The sequence below is a fragment of the Kogia breviceps genome, chromosome 8 (assembly GCF_026419965.1).
Source record: "Kogia breviceps isolate mKogBre1 chromosome 8, mKogBre1 haplotype 1, whole genome shotgun sequence".
NCBI classification, from domain to species: domain Eukaryota; kingdom Metazoa; phylum Chordata; class Mammalia; order Artiodactyla; family Physeteridae; genus Kogia; species Kogia breviceps.
In genome coordinates, this window is record NC_081317.1 from 112,123,605 (window position 1) to 112,144,741 (window position 21,137).

A 21,137-nucleotide genomic window follows, 5' to 3' on the forward strand; every position below is an offset into this window, starting at 1 on the left:
CTCTTTTCCTAACATCTGTTCTTTATTTTTGGAGAGAATATTGCCTCTCCCTCTTTGTATTTCCTTATGATCCATGCCATTAAGTTTTCACATTATACTAAAAAATAACTTCTCACGTTTTATCATTTTATGCAAAAGACAATTCCTCTTCATCACAGGAAATTCAATGACAGCTTTTAAGTCTTTGCATCCAAGAGGCCTGGGCAGTTGAGGCAATGGCAGCTGCCTAAGCAAAACCTCTTCAAACAGCCTCCAAACGACAAGAAAAATAAATAACCCCACACAAAACTCACCCCTTTGGCATAACTAGAAGACAGACAATCTTATACGCTGCAGATTACCTCTACGTAGGAAAATAAGCACCAAATTGCAGCAGAGTCAACTTCACAGAGAGCAAAGGGGTTCTGAAAAAAATGCACAAGAAAGATGAGAGGATTGAGATAAAAACCACTCGCGGGGCGACGCGAGGGCTGGCCCAGGATTCCCAGGGTCCCAGGACCGGGGCGGGGCCAGGCGGAGGGCTGGAGGCACGAACCAGAACCCACCTTTCGCAGAAAGGAGCGCCAGAGCCCGAACCGGCCGCCGTCTCTAGAAACTTCTCCCCCGGCGTTCCTCGCCGCCGGCCGGCTCCTCCCAGCCTCCTCCGCGGCGGTGGACCAATCACTCCCCGGGTCGCCCAAGACCCCGCCTCCTGCGCCTGCTGCCCGGGAAATGGCGCAAAGACCGCCGCCGAGCGGGTGGAGAGTGGGGCGCTGTTGGCGCCTCTGCCCCTCGAGGGGGTGGACATCAGCCCCAAGCAGGATGAGGGCGTGTTTCAGGTCCTCAAGCGAGAGGGCACAGGCACAGGGATGCCCGTGGTCGGGGACCGAGTTTCTGTCCACTACACGGGCTGGCTGTACGATGGCACCAAGTTCGACTCCAGCCTGGACCGCAAGGACAGATTCTCCTTCGACCTGGGGAAAGGGGAAGTCATCAAGGCTTGGGATGTTGCTGTAGCGACCACGAAGGAGGGGGAAGTGTGCCATATCCCCTGCAAGCCAGAATATGCCTACGGTTCGGCGGGCAGCCCTCCCGAGATCCCTCCCAAGGCCACGCTTGTGCTCCAGGTGGAGTGGGGCCATCGTGGAGGTCGCCCTGGAAGGTACTCCAAAGACCAGATCTTTGACCGCCGGGAGGTCGGCGAGGCCGAGAGTGTGGATCTGCCTTGTGGGCTGGAGAAAGCCATTCAGCGCAAGGATAAAGGAGAACATTCCATTGTGTATCTCAAGCCCAGCTATGCTTCTGGCAGCGTTGGGAAGGAAAAGTTCCGGATCCCCCCCCAAATGCTGAGCTGAAGTATGAAGTATAACTCAAGAGTTTGGGGAAGGCCAAGGAGTCCCAGGAGGTGAGCTCAGAGAAGCTGGAGCAGAGCTCCACAGTGAAGGAGCGGGGCACCGTGGACTTCCAGGAAGGCAAGTTCAAGCAAGCTGTGCTGTGGTACAAGCAGATCGTGTCCTGGCTGGAATTTGAGTCGACTTTCTCTAACGAGGACGTACAGAAGTTGCAGGCCCTTCGGCTGGCCTCCCACCTCAACCTGGCCATGTGTCATCTGAAGCTGCAGGCCTTCTCTGCTGCCGCGGAAAATTGTAACAAGGCCCTGGAACCGGGCAGCAATCATGAGAAGGGCCTTTTCCGCCAGGGATAGGCCCACCTGGCGGTGAACGACTTTGACTTGGCATGGGCTGACTTCCGGAAGGTCCTGCAGCCCTACCCCAGCCACAAAGCTGCCAAGGCCCAGCAGCGGATCTGCAAGGAGCTCGAATGGGAGAAGAAGCTCTATAACAACATATGTGAGAGGCTAGCTGGGGAGGAGAGCAAGGACAAGGCCACGGGCGCTGCAGGAGACCAGCCCGATGACACAGAGGTGAAGGTCAGGCAGAAGAAGCATGTGGCAGGGTTGTTGGGGGGGGGGGCGCAGCCTCAGGTGGAGGTGGAAGCTTAGCCCCACCCAGCCCGGCTCCCGGCTGCCTGCCCCTCCTCCCTACCCTACTTCACCCTTTTGGTTCTGTAAAAACTGAAGAATTTTGAGCGAATTAGACTGTTTTTCTGAAAAACAAAAAACAAAAAAATCACCCCCAAAGAAAGAACGTGTATCCTTCAGTGTGAAAATATTGAAGAAAGAATCCTGATGTTGATGGTAACAGATTCAATGTATACACTGAATTCAGTAAGAGTCCATGAATCCATGTATATATATATAGATTAATTAATTAAAACTAAACAAATGGGAGGTGAGGGAGGAAGTCTTACTCCTTTAACTAGAATATCAACTGGTAAGTGTGGGAGGAACGATAGAAAAATCACCATTTTGCAACCATTATAATAAAAATTGGTTTAAGCAGAAGCTATCGATGAATGCTTAGAGTAGGTGAAAGTTTGGTGAATAAAGGATATTTACATTGCCTTAAAATATTTATTTTCAAATTATGTATTAACCAACCAAGGAGGAAATAGTGACTTGACGGTGGAGAAACCTGGCAGAACCGTCACAGCCATATGATTACAGCCAACACCACCAATAATGGAACAAATGACATCGAGTGCCTCTTGATGTGATGCCCTGAGAAGGACACAGTGTCATATCTGTTTGCTTATACAACGTGTATAACATGAGTCTCCTCAGAGGAAACCTCAGGGAAACTCAAATTGATGGCCGTTCTACAAATAATAGGTGCTCTTTGAAACTGCCAGCATTACGAGAGAAAAAGGAAGACTGATGGGTGTTATTCCAGATAAAAGGACACTTAAGACACATGACAACTAAGTGTAATACACAACTCTGGGTATCTTAGGCCAGGAAAAAACAGTTAGCTGTTATACGACCTTCCTGGGATAGTGGATAAAATTCAAATACGGGCTCTGGACAAACAAGCACTCTTGTGTATCCTGGCAATAGGACAGCTGTGATTTAAAAAGAAAATAGACTTTTAATATCCTAGAGGAATCTACAATGTAGGAAATCCAGAAATAGATAAGAGTAATTAACCTTGAAAAATTAAAAGGATGGACTGGGGCAGAGGAATAAAAACCCCAAATACTGTATATTTGATTTTGAAGTTTAGGTCTTTTTTCTATTTCAGTGAAAAAATCTCATAACGAGATTCAAAGATTGAGAAATCAAATCCTTGTTAATAGTCTTTGTTTTGAAAGTCTTTAAAGTTGGTTTTCGTATTGAACTGTCAGGAAGTTAACTAGCTACCCATCACCTTCAGACACAGTAGCTCTGTTTACACAGCCACTGCCAACACATGAGTCACAGGATCAAACCATAACATGCCCACAGCTTGTCTTATTTAACTCATCGCTTCAGGGAACACATGGGGAAAAATACACTTTCTACAGGCCAACCATTTTAGCACAAACACAAAATTGCACAGAACAGAAAAAGTTGCATTTCTTAAGTAGTCTGACTAGCAAATTCAGTGATTCTATGCAAGTCTGGACCATGTTTTTGAAAGAAACGCTTTTGCAGAAATTTTGTTTCTCCTTCACGCGGAACCTGAAAAAGCTGGCAAACTGCCAAACCAGAAATTCTGAAGACTCGAAATGCAACCTGCGTCAGTTGTATTGATTGTAATCCAATCCATAGCGTGTGTGCATGTGGTCATGCCGGTGATTCATAGATAACACTGTGAATCATAATTAAAACTGGAAAAGTAAGCTTTGATAAAATATGATATAATCAAATGCAAAAATCACATTTTAGCAACCTGGTATTGTCCTCTACTTAATGTGCTTCCTTCCTCCCCCTCCACTCCTTCCCCCCTTCCTCTCTCTCCTTTTTTTTCTATCAAAGCTCACAGTGGGGACTTCCCTGGTGGCACAGTGGCTAAGAACCCGCCTTCCAGTGCAGGGGACACAGGATCAATCCCTGGTCCGGGAAGATCCCACGTGCCACAGAGCAACTAAGCCCGCATGCCACAACTACGGAACCCACGCGCCTAGAGCCCATGCTCTGCAGCAAGAGAAGACACCACAATGAGAAGCCCACGCACCACAATGAAGTGTAGTCCCCGCTCGCCGCAACTAGAGAAAGCCTGCGTGCAGCAACGAAGACCCAACGCAGCCATAAATAAATAAATAAATTTATTTAAAAAAAAAAAAAACTCGCATTGGTTTCAGTTTTCAGCCAAAGTTTGAGGGTTAAATGTTACATACCTTGAGAAAAGCTTTTGCCATGTTACCAGTTATTTCAAGGCAATATTAGATAAGAATCCAAAATTAAGTATGACCTATGGGTATTGTGACATTTACTTGGAAAAAAATGCAAACCTAGAAGTGTTTTAACAGGGCTCCTCACTTTATGAAAATCTAGACCCTTCTAACTTGTCATGGAGGTGGAGGACTATTAAAGGAGTTTGTCTAAATTACAGAAAGGACCAATTTAGTGGTCTTGCTAAAAAAGAAATGACTATGTTATAATAAAGTCAAAACCTTTAATCATTCATTTAAAAATAATTAACTTCTCTCCTAAAATTAAAGTTGTTTTCCTTTCTTTTTTTCTCCAAAGATTTGGGTTTAGTTGAGGTTCTGGAAAGAACTTTGTGGTTTACTTTAGGTTAAATAAGCTGAAAATTCACTAGATGTCAGCGTAAAATCTTTTAACGAAACATTTTGCATAGGAACATATTTTTAATTTCCATAAATCTAATCTACTAAAGTCTAAAAGCCAGCTCAGAGTTTTTCTTGGCAGATTCGTACAGAGAAAAAGGAAAGCAATGAGTTTCTTGTCTTGCGCCTGTATAAATGCACCACCCCTGCACAGCACATCATAAAGACTGTTACATCTGAGGAACACAATTAGTAATTGTAATGACATTTACGTCTGATGAATGAAAATATGTTCATGCTACTGCAAAGTAATTTAAGCGAACTCGTGCATACAGCTTATTGTGTATGTGAAGCAAGTCAAACACAAGGAACATGATCTTCTTGTTCTGGAAGAATAAACAGAAAATAAGTAAACATAGAACAAAATTAAAAGTAATTAAATACTTTCTCATTAGAAATGAATATGTAACAATAAATATAAAAGAAAACACTATGCAAGAAAAATACTTCTTTACTCAACCACATCCTCCGGGCAATATTGTGAGAAATGTCCCCACTAAACCCAAGAAAGAGACTGAAGTAAATGAAGTATTACTGCCCATTTCCTGTGTGTTGATTCAGTAAAGGTGTATTAAATTCCACATAAAGTTTAAAGTGACACCGTCCCTGCATTCCTGGAGCTCTCATGGTACAGGGGAGAGACATGCATACTCATAACACACCTGTGTAAGTGTGTAAGTACCACAGCTGAGGTGTGGTCCGGGTCCAATGGGATCACCGAAGTGGAAATCTCATCTTGCCTGGAGATACCACAGAATATTTCATGAAGGAGGTACATTTTAGCTGAGTAACAAATCACTACAAGGAACTCCCTGGAGAGTTGCAAGGAGAACAGTTGCAAAGGTGTGGAAGAGAAAAAGAGCATTCAATATTTTGGAAAGCTAAATGTTTCAGCAGAGCTAGAGTAGGAAAGGGAGAAGTTAACAATTTACCCATTATATTAAGGGTATTTAGGGGCCACTGAAATACTTTCATTGATTTTTTTTTGCTAACAAATTAATTCACATTCATCAATAAATGTTTTTAAACGGGGAAAACATAAAGAAGAAAATTAAGTCTACTTTACATCCTATTGGTAAATAATCATGTGACTTGACCCACATTTTATGCCACAGCCCTGCTTCTAAATATCTTGTCCACTTATTTCCCACAACAATGAATTCTTCTCTCAGTTTTGATTCCTTCAGGCTGATTCAATTTTCCCTAGACTTTGCAGACATTTCTTTGATTTTGTGGTACGTAGTTGCCGTTTTCTTCTCTTGGCACTAATAAACATAGTTTTCTTTTTCTGTTACTGTTTCCTCCTCTTGTTTTCCTTCTAACAGATTGGTCAGTTATTGAGAAGGGTTTTTAGAAGTTTGCTCATAGAAGCAGCTGTGCTGGAAATCCAGAGCAAATTTTCTAGTTTTCGTTCAGAGTAAGTACATGTAAGTGGCACTGCTGGGCCAACAAGTACTGTTTAAAGGTGTCTGGTTCACAGGGCGAATTGCTTTCTGGAGAAATAACAATTTTCATTCCCATTAGTAATGGATGAATGCTATTTTCTGGCATTATTACTTAGTGTCATCTTTAATCTTTGCAAAGAGGTGAGGGATTTAAAAGAGCCATGCGATCGCTTTTCCTGCAGTGTGTAGGACAGATAGGAGATGCGGGAGCGTGGTCCTTTGTAGTCAGGAAGACCAGGAGGTTAGTGAAATAATCTAGATGAGAAATTAACCAAAGAAGTGACAAGAAGAAGAATAAATAAGGAAACAGATATGAGAGATAATAAGAAAGTACAAATACTGTAACCAAGAACATGTTGCTAAGGGAGAGATGAAAAATCATTCTGAAAATGACCGTTATCTATAAGACATGCTATACACATGGGTGCATATAAATCTCACAACAAATTTAGGCAATAAATATTATTCTGATCGTTCGGATTTGTAAAACAGGTTAAAGTACACATTTAGAAAGCTGCTTTGTAAGGATCCCAGTCGTGACTAATCCACACTCCCCACACAGCACACTGTACTACACTAGCTTCTGAAATGCTGACTACTTTGCTAACGTGAACATCTTGGTATTGAAAGAAATTTCTAGCTCCATCTCTGCTTCCCTGGACGTGCCTTCCTTTCCTTAGATTTCAGGCCAGTTTGTCACCCTGCTGTCTCAGTTTTATTATGCACTCAAAAACCACGTATCACTTGTACAGTTTTGTCTTTCTTGTTGTTAGGGTGGGAGTGACGCTCTTTCCAGCTCTCTACATCCTGAGCAGAGGCTAACGTCTCTCCTTTCATTTTCAGCCTCTGTGACCCTTCAAGGCTCTTAACATGTCTACTTCCACCCCCCTAGCACTTACCTCTCCGTATATACTTTCCACCTCTTTATCTATGCGGGATGCCTTCTGGGAGAGTTCCTTGGACTAATTTTCCTCGTCACGAATTCATTTCTTATTAATTCGGTCCACCCCCCTATCCCAATTCCTGCTCTTTTCCAAAGATTCCACAATTTTCTCCTTTTTATGTATGTTTGTTGTTGTTTTTCCATTGGACGATTTTCTTCTTTAATTGTAATCTCACCCGTGGAGTATGGCAGATGTGAGAAGGAATGAGAAGGACCTGCCTGGAGTCCCACTGGCCTGCCTAGAGTTCCCTAGCCCAGCTGGCTCTGGCTTTCCTGCCTTGTAAGCAGTTAGACAGGCAACCATCCACCTCCAGAGCGATGGTAGGACATAAAAGACCTGGACTCTCAATCTTATCCTATTATCCACGGTGCCAGGTTCTCTGCTGGCCTAGGCTTCGATTTCACTCACACGCGGGGCATATATGCCTTCCCATATGAATACTCTCTGATTTTATATCACATTTTCACCCTCTCACTTTTGTGGCACCTTGAGAGTTGGGTTCAGGAAAGGAGATGATTGCCCTTGTTTATTCACCATCTAATGTGAAATACTTTTATTATTTTTTCATGGGAAGGCATTTTATTTTAAATAGAGCAGTGTGTACACGTCAGTCCCAAACTCTCAATCTATCCCTTCTCCTCCCTTGGTAACCATAAGTTTCTTCTCTAAGTCTATGAATCTGTTTCTGTTTTGTAGAAAGTTCACCTGCATCATTTTTTTTTTTAGATTCCCCATATAAGCGATATCATATATTTTGTCTTTCTCTGTCTGACTTACTTCACTTAATATGATAATCTCCAGGTCCATCCATGTTGCTGAAAATGGCATTATTTCATTCTTTTTAATGGCTGAGTAATATTACATTATATATATATATATATATATATATACACATATATATGTATGTATATATATATATATGTATATCACATCTTCTTTCTCTATTCATCTGTCGATGGACACTTAGGTTGCTTCCATGTCCTGACTATTGTAAATAGTGCTGCAATTAATATTGGGGTGCATGTGTCGTTTTGAATTACGGTCTTCTCAGGTTATATGCCCAGTAGTGGGATTGCTGGGTCGTATGGTAGTTCTATTTTTAGTTTTTTAAGGAACCTCCATACTGTTCTCCATAGTGGCTGCACCAATTTACATTCCCACCAACAGTGCAGGAGGGTCCCCTTTTCTCCGCACCCTCTTCAGCATTTATTGTTTGCAGATTTTTTGATGATGGCCTTTCCGACTGGTGTGATATCTCATTGTAGTTTTGATTTGCATTTCTCTAATAATTAGCGATGTTGAGCCTCTTTTCATGTGCCTCTTGGCCATCTGTATGTCTTCTTTGGAAAAATATCCCTTTAGGTTTTCTGCCCATTTTTTGACTGGGTTGTTTGTTTTTTTGATATTGAGCTGCATGAGCTGTTTGTAAATTTTGGAGACTAATCCCTTGTTTGTTGCATCGTTTGCAAATATTTTCTCCCATGGTGTGGGTTGTCCTTTTGTTTTGTTTATGGTCTCCATTGTTGTGCAAAAGCTTTTGAGTTTAATTAGGTTTAATATTAATTAATTTAATACTAAGTTTAATTACAATTGAGGTAATTGAGGTTAATACTTTTAAATAACAATGAACAAGGCACTTTTGTTGAACACCAAAAAAATCTTTCAGAATATATTATAGCGTTTTACATTTCAAAAATATACATAGTGGCTCAGTTTAGCACCCAAATGTCAGAGGAAAATGGAACAGAAATGTAGCTTTAAAATCCAGTCCCAGCAGTAAATAAGTGATTTTGATAAAGCAACATAAAAATTCTGGCAGCCTACCTAGGAAGATAATTTCTATCACATCAGTATGTAGCAAAAGACCAGAGCAGCAAGCAAAATACCTAGTCATGTTCATCTTTGCCTTGGCTTTAAGGCTAATAATGAAAGGCTTTATGAACAACAACAAAAAATTGGTAGTGATTTGGAATTTCGATGTTGATTAAATCTGGTGAATTAAATTTGAACCGAAGGAGTGAATGCCAGTATATTGTTAGGAACCAATCTGACACTTTATTCTACATTAAAATTTTACCTTATTATTTCATCTTTCCAAGTTTTTCAAATATAACTAGCAAGTCAGACATTTGACTTACTTTTTGTTAAAACAAAAAACTGATTTCATATTCAAGAATATGTAAAATCAAACCAGTATAAGTCAATGCTCCCTTTATTGACAATTTATCTGGAGTCAGATCAGCTCTATCAGAAGTAGCAGCAGGAAAACGTGTTCCAATGCATCCAAGACTCAAAATGGCAGCTGGGTTTACCCTCTATCCTTTGGGAAATATTAATTTCCTACAATATGTAAAAACTCATTGCAGATAAGTGTATTCCCAGAGAAACTAAAATATTGTATTACAAGACTTTCCAAGGTAAATTGCAATGTATACTTTTAGGGAAAATAAAATGTTTTTGAGTTTAGGTTTAAGTGGAAAGGATGAAATTGAGATCTTTCCCTACCACGTTTCACAAGTACCGCATCTGTCCAGCTCACCAAAGACAGGGGAGCCCAAGTCATTCATCCGATGTTCAGTCAACCAGGCAGACTCCAAAATCAGAAAACCTGATTAGAAAAAAAATTCAAGTTGTTTTACAAGTTGTTTAGTTACAAGTGCAGTAAAATTTAAATCTTGACTATTTATACTAACAAGTAAGTGACCAGATAACAAATTATAGAAAAATCATAGTTACATAAACATGGATTAGATCCTTTCAAAGGGAAACCCTAGATTCCTGACCAGACCCCAACTGTGGTGTGATGTGAGACGCCCCCCCATCTCTTTACTAAAACACTGTGAACTCAAGAACTGGAGGACAGCCTTATTAAGCTAAACTAACCTGGTTTTTGACAAATGATCACCTCTAATCCTGATGCTTGATTTGTGGGACTGAATTTTTTAACCACCATATTTTACTTATATCAGAATCCATACACTTCTAAAGCAGAGTCTCTGATGTACTGTAAATTAGGAGCTGAGTTCACATCTTCAGGCACTTTCAGTGAATTATGAGACTAGAAATGAACTTCAAAGTTCATCTAGTTCTGTGCCCTTGGTCATGTCTCAGTGAGGATTGCTAAGATAAAAGGAGGTCTATTTCTTAGCTTTTTATTCAAATAAGTCTGATTCAAACATAGTATCACCTTCATTTCAGAAACTTTTAAAGTAACTTCACAAATATTTTAAGTGAAAGCTTAAATAATGAACAAAAATTAGCCAAGTGAAAGTAAAATATACTGTAATTTTATTTCTACATTTAATTATTGGACTATATTAGCTTTTTACAAAATGTAAAATAATATTCTTATATTTAAAAAATTAATTTAAGAAAAATAAGAATATACAGTTTTTTAACATTTAAAATATCTACATTTTATTGTTAAAATAATCACAATAAAAAATGTGATGTGTATATGTTTAAATTAGACCATAACAAAAATTATACACAGAATTAAAAACTGGGGTATAAATAAAAATTAAAGTTTAAATTAAAAAGCTGGGGGATAGGTATAAAAGTATAGCTTTAAATATAAATTGGACCAAAATGTACATACCATGTTGTATCCTGTTTCCTTCCCTTAGATGATATTATGAAATTTTCTGTGTTAAAAAATATTTACCTACAATATCATTCAGTGGCTGTAAGTAGACCATTTAATGTATACACGACAATTTACTTAACCAAATCCTTTATTATTGGTCATTTAGATATTTTTCATGTTTACTTACTGTAAAGATTTCTTCTGTTGTACATTCTATATTTAAGTAGCTGCCTGTAACCTTACTAATTTATTTAGAGTGATTTTGAAATAAAGGAATTACTAGGGCAAAGTGTATCTTTTAAGCTTTTGATATTATTTTTGCCTAAGAACAAGTAATAGAAATTAGTCAAACTTCACTTATCAAATTCTATGATAATCTACCACAAAATAAATTTCTGAGGAGTATGGACATAGGAGAACCCCAGTTTGACAGAGCAAATAATAGGAAATAGCATTCTAGCTTTTATTTGGAGAGTTTTGACTTAATGTCACTCCTACCAAGTAGAAAAAAACCACTTCAATACACACCATGTTTTCTTCCTCTAAATTTGTTTCCTTCCTTATAAAGAAATTACCACTTGATGAGGGCAAGACAACCAAGAAGAATGAGACCCATTTGATCTGACTGTTTTTAAGCCTCTTAAATGCCAAGTCTATGAGTTATCTGACGAAGGATTGAAAGGATACGAAAATTGAAGATATTTTCTTTGGAAGTGCATTTGACCTTATGAATCAACGCTTTCTTAGCTATTTTCTTGTCACTCTTTATCTTTACACACTCACTTTCTCCTATTACTCCCCATCGGTTTCCACTGAAATCAGAAAATTCTGATTGAGAAGTAGTTATGTCTTTAGTCTCATACACACAATTATAAATTAAATCGTTTGCACTTGCTATTTGCTTCAGCGTATTTTCATACGCAGGGAAAAAGAGGAACCTACAGAAAGAAAGATTTTAAAAACTAAACTGATTCACTGAACTAGAGGGCTGGCAAATTTTTTTCTAAACAGCCAAATATTTTTATCTTTGAAGTCCATAAAGTCTTTGTTACAACTACTAAAGTGTACCCCGGCCATAGTCAAGACAGACACAAATGGGTGAAGCTGTGTTCTAATAAAACTTTATTAACAAAAACAGATGGTGGGCTGATTTGTTTACCCTATCTGCACTAAACTCTCTTTCCATTTCAAACTTTCCCAAAACTTAATCACAACAGTTTCCATTATTGGACTAACAACCATTTTCATTTTTCATTTTCTTTTCTGGAATGATTCTCGCAACTTTATCTATAGGAAGAGAAAAGAAAATGTGGACGAAGTAAGAGTGACATTCGTCTCTTTTTTCTTTTCCAATGATCCTCATAAGAGCTCTCTGTGATTCTTATGCACCTTGTATCAGAGCTGATTTGTGTTTACTCACATGGAAAGTCTTCACCAACTGCATAACCTGGTGGAATCTGTCACCTCTTGAGATCATCAATGGTGGCCCCTGACTTTCCAGTCTAAATCTCCACATAGTTCCAAAATCTCTGAATTGATTCAACCTGGAGAGTCATTGAGGTTTCTGGTCCCATTGGGAGGCAGGGTCTGTCCAAGTACAGCATATTCCTGGCCCTTTCTAGGCTCAACAGTGATACCCTATGTTATTCTGATGCAACACTTTGTGTGTAGTAGAAACTATATCTCATGTTTTTCTAGACCTGCCAGAAATGGGTCAAGACTAATTTTGCTCTCATTAGTGTAACATATCTAACTAGCTGATACCACAGACTTCTTTACTTGACCCAGAACAAGAAATTTGCTTTGCCGCCTTTAGCTGTTTAACATAATCCTCAATACTTTTGCTCAGAAAGTTGAAGACTTTCACCACGAAATGCGTAACAAATGGATGGCTATGCTCCAAAATGTCCAATTTCAAACATCTTGTCAACAATGAAATCCAAACAAAGTTTATATTAAGGACATTATGAGCCAAAACAAATTCCATGCCTAACTTAAATATTCTACAATGTTTGACAGATAATGGAAACTGCTTGAAAATAGAATACTGTTGTCAAACGTAGCATGATTTCCTGATGTTTGATTTTACCCGCATGTTAGAAAATCACATATATTTCAGAATATAAAGATTTGAACATTTTTCTTCAATTACACTGGTGTCTTCAACCACTCACTTTCTACTGATTGCTTTGTGTAAGTATGAAGCATGTTTGAGCATCTCCTACATTAAAAGTAAAAAAATTGCTAACGGCACACTCCCTTCCAGCTATCCCCCTATCTCTCTTCCTGTTCAACTAAGTGTCTTATAGAAGTTATGTATTTCAATTCCCATTCCCTGGTATCCCACTGCAATCCAGCTTTCTTCCCTACTGAAACCACTACTGTCAAGGTGACTGGCAAATTTTTTTGACAGATCTGCTGGGGACTTTTCACCACTTGTTGACCATTCTTTTCTTGAAACATTTTCTTCCATTGATTTCCATAATCCTAACCTCTTTTCCTTTCAGATATTTTTTAAAGGTCCTCTTCTCACGCTTGCCCTTTAAATATGAATTATTTCCTCACGGTTTAGTCCTACCGAGGCCATCTTCTCTTCTTCCTCTGCACAGGCACTCCTGGTGATTTTTATCAACTCCGTGGTTATAAATCTCAAATCTTTGTGCCCGATTTCTCTGTGAAGCCTCCTACCTGTGTGCATATCTACCTATTGGACTCTGCAACTATGCTGGCTTCTAGGCATTTTAAGCTCAGTGTATCCCAAACTGAACTCCATCATCTTCACCTTTTCTCCAACCAGCTTCTTCCTATGTGTTCCCCACTGCCCACGCCAGAAACTTCAGAGTCTCCTTTGACTTGTTTCTGTCCTTCATTCCCATGTTTGGTCAAAAATCAAATCTTGTTTAACCTACTTTCTAATCATTTTTAGACTTTTCTCTTTTCCCAACGGCCCCACTCCTGTCCGATTTCAAGTCATCCTAGCTACTTACTTGGCTTACTGAAACTGCCTGACTTGCTTACCTCTATCCTTTCCCACAGGTCTTTCTCAAAAAGAAGCCCAAGTACCTGGATGAGTTTCCGTGATCCTTTGAATCTTAATTTATAACACTTCAGTGGCTTTTCTGATGCTCTTAAGAGCTCAGGATGGCTCACAACACCCTTCCTTTCTGTCTAGCCTCCTTTTTTGTCACTCACCTCACACACCAAGCACATCCATGTTGGACCGTATCATAAGCATCCATAGCATAATTCTTTTACCATCTCTCCCCTCTTCCAGAAACACTCTTAGCTATCTTCATTGCCTGGTTGGCATTTGTTCACCTTTCAAGTTCCGGCTTATGTATCATTTACACCAGAAATTCTTTTCTGACCTAACCCAATCCCTCAGACTGGCTAGCTATTTCTTCCATGCACCCCCATGGCGTTACTGTCTCTAAAATTGCAACTCATAATTTATATTACTGCCTGTTTGATTTTTAAAAATTGTTCCTAGTAAACGGTAAGGTCCACGTGGTCAGGAAACATTTTTATCTTGTTCAAGAAGTATGAATAAAAAATAATGGCTGGATAAACTGATATGCTCTCTGTCCTCATAAAGCTAATAGTTTAATAGAAGAAACAGATATTCAGCAAATGAACAAATCGATTAAATAAATAATAACACGTGATTGAGGAAGTTCTATCGAGTAAAATTGAGTGCTTTGAAACACAGAGTCCTGGAACCACTGAAGCATATGATCGGGGAGTGGGATGATATGGCATCGTTTAAAAATTTTTTGAATCATTCTTTCTGATACATGAAGAGAAAAAGTAACGGCCATGACCAGGAGTTATGGTATGGAGGAAACCACTTGAGAATTTGGAGGAGTCACTGCTTATGTCTTCAGTCACTTAAGGCAATCGTGGGATTACATAACTCTTCACGGCGGTCCAGGGTTGTTGCTTGGGTGTAGCAGGCGATGACTAACTAACCAGATCATTGAAAGATGGTATTTTGTCAGGAAATTCATTCCCAACATCAGAGCCCATTTCTAATTAAAGCATTCTAGGCATACTGCCTGTACCTCCTTGGAAGTTCAAGTTCACTTGGATGAGAATCCTTCCCATTTCTCCCCTGAGGTCTTCTTTCTTTTTTTCCCAGCCTCATAAATTTATTGAGAGAATAAAATAACATAATGCACTGAGAACTGTGCCTGGCCCACAGAAAGGACTGAATGAAGGGTAGCTGTCGTTGACCTGGCTGCTCTGGAGGTGGCTGCCATTGTTATTAGAGGTACCGGTGACCGAGTCCAGAGGCACCACGCCTGAAACGGTTTCTTTCTTCTCTGACCTGCTCTCCCATTTGTCCACACACTGATCTCACTCTTGGTCGTACTGGTTCCCAATTTCTGGAACAGAGACTTGTCGCTCTCCTTCAGCATTTTCTCGCGTGAACTCTGGTCTCGTATTCAGGCTGGTCCTCTTTAGAAAAATGAACGGACTGATCTTCCCCCAACCTCTATACTGTCCACCTACTCATCAGCACCACCTCCACCATCTAATTTCCAGACACGGTACAGGTGTAAGTGGATTCCTTCTGTCCCAGCTTAATGGCTGGTGATGTCTCTTTCCCGTCCATATGGTCTATGTTGGAAAGTTTTCTCTCCTGAATATCTAGCACTCGGGGTGGCAGTTGGTTTGGTTTTTGCATTCTCCCTTTATTGAGGTCACTCAGCCTAAGACATTTATCCTCTTTTCTTTTCTCTCCTTTCCTCTTCTCTTCTAATTCACAGAGAGGCAGCAAACACATTAGACTTCTAAACAGTCATCCTAATACACAGCAGGTGAGAGAAAATAGAAGACTTTGCTGCAGGAGCTGAGAGCACTTGTAATACCCAGTGTCATACTGACCATTCTTTATAACCTTAACCAGCTAGTAGAAATTATCTGATTCTAACTTCACTAGCTATATGGCTTGAAAAATTAGAGTGTCAGTTCCTGATTATGTATGGCCAGAAGCTCATCTTAGACAATATGGTGTTTATGTTGTTTATAAGAACATCTTGAAAAGAGAAGTCTGTTTGATAAATTAAACTTTCTTAGCTGAGCTTCTCCAACCCAATAAGTAAATGACTACAGAAATCTCAGGGAATTTTATCAAATGACACTGTCACTCACACCCTGGCGTCTGAGCTTTGTCCTTGTCTTTGATTATAAGTTTCCCCAAACTCTCTTGCAAATTGTTCATTTGTTACAATGATAAAGTAAACGAGGCTTTCCTGTAATGAATTTAATTTTACAATTTGTTCCTGGAATTAATCGTTGATTAAAAGGCTTGCTGTGATCTTTGTATATGCCCTTTAGTGTTTCATTATTATAGAAACTCAGGAAACATTTATCAAAGAGTTCCTGTGCTTTGGGAAGCATTCCATGTCGGGTTTGAATTATGTCAATAATGCTTAATAAACAACGTACAATCGCATTACCAACAAACAACCAGCGTTTACACTATCCATCCGCCTTTTAACTGCACCCGTAATTCCTATACAATCCAGATCCAAGACTCCTGCAGCAATAAACAATCTTGACTCAGACCTCCAATTGTATAGCTTCACAGTCCACACCCTTCATCAAAACCTATGAACCCTCCAGGGCTTATCCAGCCGGGTGTTTTAGAAAGAAAGTTGCATTTCTCCCTTAGAAGAGTTCTCATATCAGCCACGAAGAATACATTTTGTTACTGGAATATTTTGGGTGACTGGTAATCATATGTGCCACGTTGACTATCCAATAAAGACTTAAAATCCTAGTGAAACATTTCATACTGATGGGAATCCATCCTCCCGATTATCCAGATCCCAAAGTAAAGTTTCCTTTGCCCCGTTTCTGAGTTCATTCCTCAGGCTTAGGATCAGATCGAGTTAAAAATTCATCTCTCCTTAGCCAAGAAGGTGCAGAGCTAAGGCTTGCAATACCGACTCATATTTTTAAAGTCATGCACAAAAATGGCGGCGTGGGTACTGTTACGCCATAGACGGAAGGAATCCGGGCCAGAGCGTGTGGCGTCCCTGCCTCCGGCCATGACGTGAAAACGGGGCTTCGCGGCTCTACAGCTCAGAAGAGTCCCAGGTCCGCCATCACAATGGAGGGAAAGCCGTGGACCTCGCTCTGCCCGTCGTCGCCGTCGCCGCGCTGCCACGGAGAGACCTGGCTTCCCCGGAGCCCTCCTCTTCGAACTGTTTCCCCAGATCCTTCACGGTCGCTCTCCCTCCTCCATCAATCTTTATTCAAATCGCCCCTTCTCAGCGAGACCCACCCTGACACCCTGTGAACATTTCCGTCCCATCCTACCTGCCCCTGCTCGCCCCTCTCTCTTACTCCGCTCTCCTCTCTTCTTTTTTCATCATCCCTAAGGAAGTTACTCATTCACTGTGCTTGTGAGGTTTTGAGGGCCCCCCTCTGCTAGGGTGGGAGCTCCGCAAGGGCAGGATCTGTCGTCTGCATAAACCGTTCTCTGCTTCTTCCTTTCCCTCGACAATTTCCCTCTCTAACCATGAGGTCCTGACCCGGTATCTTCCACACACTCATATTCCTGGACTTGCTCTCCTAGCACGACCGCCAGCCCCTTCACCCCTCCGCTTTACCTAGCTCATCGGTGCCTTTGTGACTTCAGTGCCACCCGCTCAGCCTGAAGCACTCAGCTGCAACCTTAAACTGGCTTAGTCAGGGTTCGAGACACATTCTATCCTTGAATTTCGGGTTCTACCCACCCCCAGCCCTGGGAAACCTATTTTCTGCAATCCTATGATTAGCCCCCGCACCTTAAAGTAGAAGCCATAAAGCTCAGCATTCAGGACCACTGAGACCCTTGCCATCTAGGGTCACCTCTCTGCTGGTCAATGCACCCTCACGGCAGCTCACCCTTCCTTTGGCTGACTCTCCACCCCCTGCTTAAGCCTCTTCCCTCCGTCCTCAGCCTTTAGCCTAACCACGCAGTCTGGATCTTGCCTCCACGCTGACTCAGAAGATAAATCCTTTGCCCTCCTCCACCCTTTCCTCACCTCACACCACCTCTGCGTCTGTAACTTCCATCTTCAAGTTATTCTATATTTTCAGGTTCCCACTAAGATCCCATGTGCCTTGGGATCTTCCTTCCCTCTAGGGCGTAGCAGTAACCACTCTGCCATTTTTGTGCTGACTTTAAAAAAGTAAATAAGTTAAACAAATAAACCTCACCCCTTTTTTTTCAGAGAAAGAGGTGCCCTTCTCCTTGCCCAAAACATCCTCTTGGTCTACAGGAGGGGTATTTGCCTCTTGCACCTCTTCTGGAACCTCCTTTCAGATAAATCCTTTCCCCCAAATCTTCAGTCTCTTGTTCTTCTCCAGTCTACAAACATGCCTATACAGCCCTAATCCCACAAACCCCATCTCTCATTCTAATATATCCTTGGACAGGCTCCGGATGCCCAGGCTCAGCAAGTCACTCACCATTTCTCCCCCTTTGTATCCATGTTCTTATACATAATTAATTCCTTGAGCTTTTTTCCCTGTACTTTAAGTCTTTTCCCTGTACTTTAAGTCTTTCCTATATAAAGATTTTTGTTGTTAAATCTCGTGGTCATTTCTCAATGCCCACCTTGATGTCTGTGGCATTTGCCACTTTTAATCAGACCTGCTTCCTCTCCTCTGACTTCAGCCCCAGGCACTTTCCTATCCCTCTCCTACTTCACTACCCAGTTCTTCTCTGTGGGCTTCCCTCGTGGTTTCTCCTCTTCATCCCACACCATAAATCAAGACGTACCATGAAGCGTAATCATTGACCTCCAGTTCCTTGCCAGCTTTCCTGTTCTGTGTCAATTTCTCCTTGAGATTTTTGTTGTCATTGTTCTGGTCAATGGTGTTGTTATTCTCTCAGGAACTGGCTATTCCAGAATCTTTCAGATTCCATTGTCTGATGTCCCTTCAGGATGAACACCGGGCACAAGCATGTTCTTGTAAGCACAGAGAGGAAGCATTGATCTTAGCGGTCTTAAACAATCGGAAAGCTTACGCGTCTATTCCTTCGGCCATAATGCTCTCCTGAGTGCACCAGAGAGTAACAGAGTATCGGAGCTGGAAGCAATATTGGGGGTTACCTCGTCACCTCGTCCTACTTTCCCATTGGAGAGGTGAAAAGGCAAAGCCCACTGACACTGGAGAATTGAGGAAGAGAACACAGGATTCCTGGTATCTCCCACGTGACTAAGTCAAAAGTAATAGCCTGGGCTTCCCTGGTGGGGCAGTGGTTGAGAGTCCGCCTGCCGACGCAGGGGACGCGGGTTCGTGCCCCGGTCCGGGAGGATCCCACGTGCCGCGGAGCGGCTGGGCCCGTGAGCCGTGGCCGCTGAGCCTGCGCGTCCGGAGCCTGTGCTCCGCAGCGGGAGAGGCCACAACAGTGAGAGGCCCGCGTACCACAAAAAGAAAAAAAAAAAGTAATAGCCTGGGTGAAAGGACTTGATTTGCTCACCCCACTTCTATAACTAACATATTGCGACTTTTGTAAAATCATTAAACTTCTCTAAACCTTAACTTCCACTATCTCTTGGACAAGAAGTTTTTAACACAGTGGCCTCTGAAGTCCTTCAAACATTAATTTTTCATTGATTTATATGTCTTTGATACCTGCTTCAGGATATGACCTCAGGACCACAGCCAAGTATGTAAAGGCAAATAACTGGTTTTCCTTTTCTGGGAAATGTCAGTGTGTCCTTAGGATTTTCTTGTCCTGATCAATGGCACCATCATTCTCTCAGGGTCTGACTATTCCAGACCCAATTCTGCTCTTGTCCAGATTCGCTGGCCCATGGTTTTCAGATGTCCCTCCAGGACGAGCGTCTGGCACCAGCCTATTCTTGTAACTAGAGAGGAGGCTTTGATCTCCCTGCAGAGAGGCTCACGGAGCGCTATTTGCTTCACAGTAGAGGCCAGTCCGCAGAGCACCACCTGCTCCTAGACCTCAGCTTGCTTGAGGGGCATTCTAGGTGTGCTTTGTCCAATGCCCCTCACTGCACACCTGTAACCTCCCACCTGGTTTCTCTTGTTGCTCCCCAAGCAGGAGAAGACGAGAACCACGTGAAGTCCATGCACGTGCACGGGCTCACCCAGCGGGCCCGAGGCAGGTGGGCAGGCAGGGAGGGAGGTGTCTCGAACCCTGAGCCCCAGGCACCATCTCAGGGTCCTGGGATCTGGCTTCCCAGAGGCGGCCCGAGGGCAGGGGCATCAACGCCCTGTGGGATGAACTTGGACCAGTAAGAGAAGAGGGAGAGCATAGGGCTGGCAGATAAAGTCGACGTGGTTCCCTCCACCCCCCCCCATCGGACCCCTGAAGTCAAAGTGATGCCATACAGCCTTTCCAGAAATGTCCCAGGTGACTGAGTAAGCATCTGTGCTTCCTGTAAAGCTGTGGTCACCTGGCATTTGATCTTTTCCCCTCCTTGTCTATCTTTCTATTTTCCCTCCTTTTTCCTTCTCTGAGAAGTCATGCCCAGATAAAGAGTTACCATGGAAGTTTTGCCTCAAGCTTCTACTTTCTAGGAAAACCAGGCTTAGACAGATAGGCGGTAAGCCTCTGTCCCTCGCTGACCCTCAACTCAGTCAGTCAATTATTCAATCAGTAAGTTCTGGTTACTTTTCCTCGTAGTATCATTCTCTTTCATTCTTTCCTTCGCTTCTTTGGAGTACCCATCTTAGCCCCTGCCCTTACCACCTTACACCTGGAATAGTACTAAAAAGATCTCTTAACTAGCTGTAGTAGTCAGAGTTCTCCAGAGGAAACAGAACCAGTAGGAGATGTAGTTCCCATCTGAAGCCTGGCAGGCTCAAGAGAAAGGAAGGGCTGATGTTTCAGTTAGACTGAAAAGACAAGAAAAACTGAGGTCCCAGCTGAAGGTAATCAAGCTGGAGGCTATTTCCTCTTACAGAAGCGTCAGCTTTTTTGGGTGTATTCAGACCTTCAACTGATTGGACGAGGCCCACCCATATCTGTTTAGTCAGTCTACAAATTCAAATGTTAACCTCATCCAGAAACACCCTCACAGGCACATCCAGAATAATGTTTCACCAAATGTTTGGGTACCCCATGATCTAGTCAAGGTGACACATAAAATTAACCATCACACGTGTATTTTCCCCTCCATTCTCTGATCCCCTAAATCCTCTGCACACTATAGCTAGTTTAATCTTCTCAAAGACACCATCTCCATCTTTCCAGTAGACTTTAGCAGCTCCTCTTTATTTTTAGTATGTTATGTTATGTTATGTTATGTTATGTTATGTTATGTTATGTTATGTTATGTTATGTTACAAGGCGAGGGGTGATCAAGGTTGCTGATGGAATTAAGATTGCTAATAATTGACTTTGAGATGGGGGACCATCCTGGATTATCTGGGTGAACCCAAGGTAATAATAAGCGTCCTTACAAGTGAGGGAGGGAGTGAGACTAGTAAGAATCCGTGCAATGTGACGTCACAAATACCTGACTGGCCATCCCTGGCTTT

At 41.7% G+C, this 21,137-nt stretch overlaps 1 pseudogene; it reads left to right on the top strand.

Annotated features, from left to right (window-relative positions):
* Nucleotides 1-413: 413 nt before the first annotated feature.
* Nucleotides 414-1,981, top strand: LOC131760880 (peptidyl-prolyl cis-trans isomerase FKBP4 pseudogene; annotated as a pseudogene).
* The last annotated feature ends 19,156 nt before the right edge of the window (nt 1,982-21,137 follow it).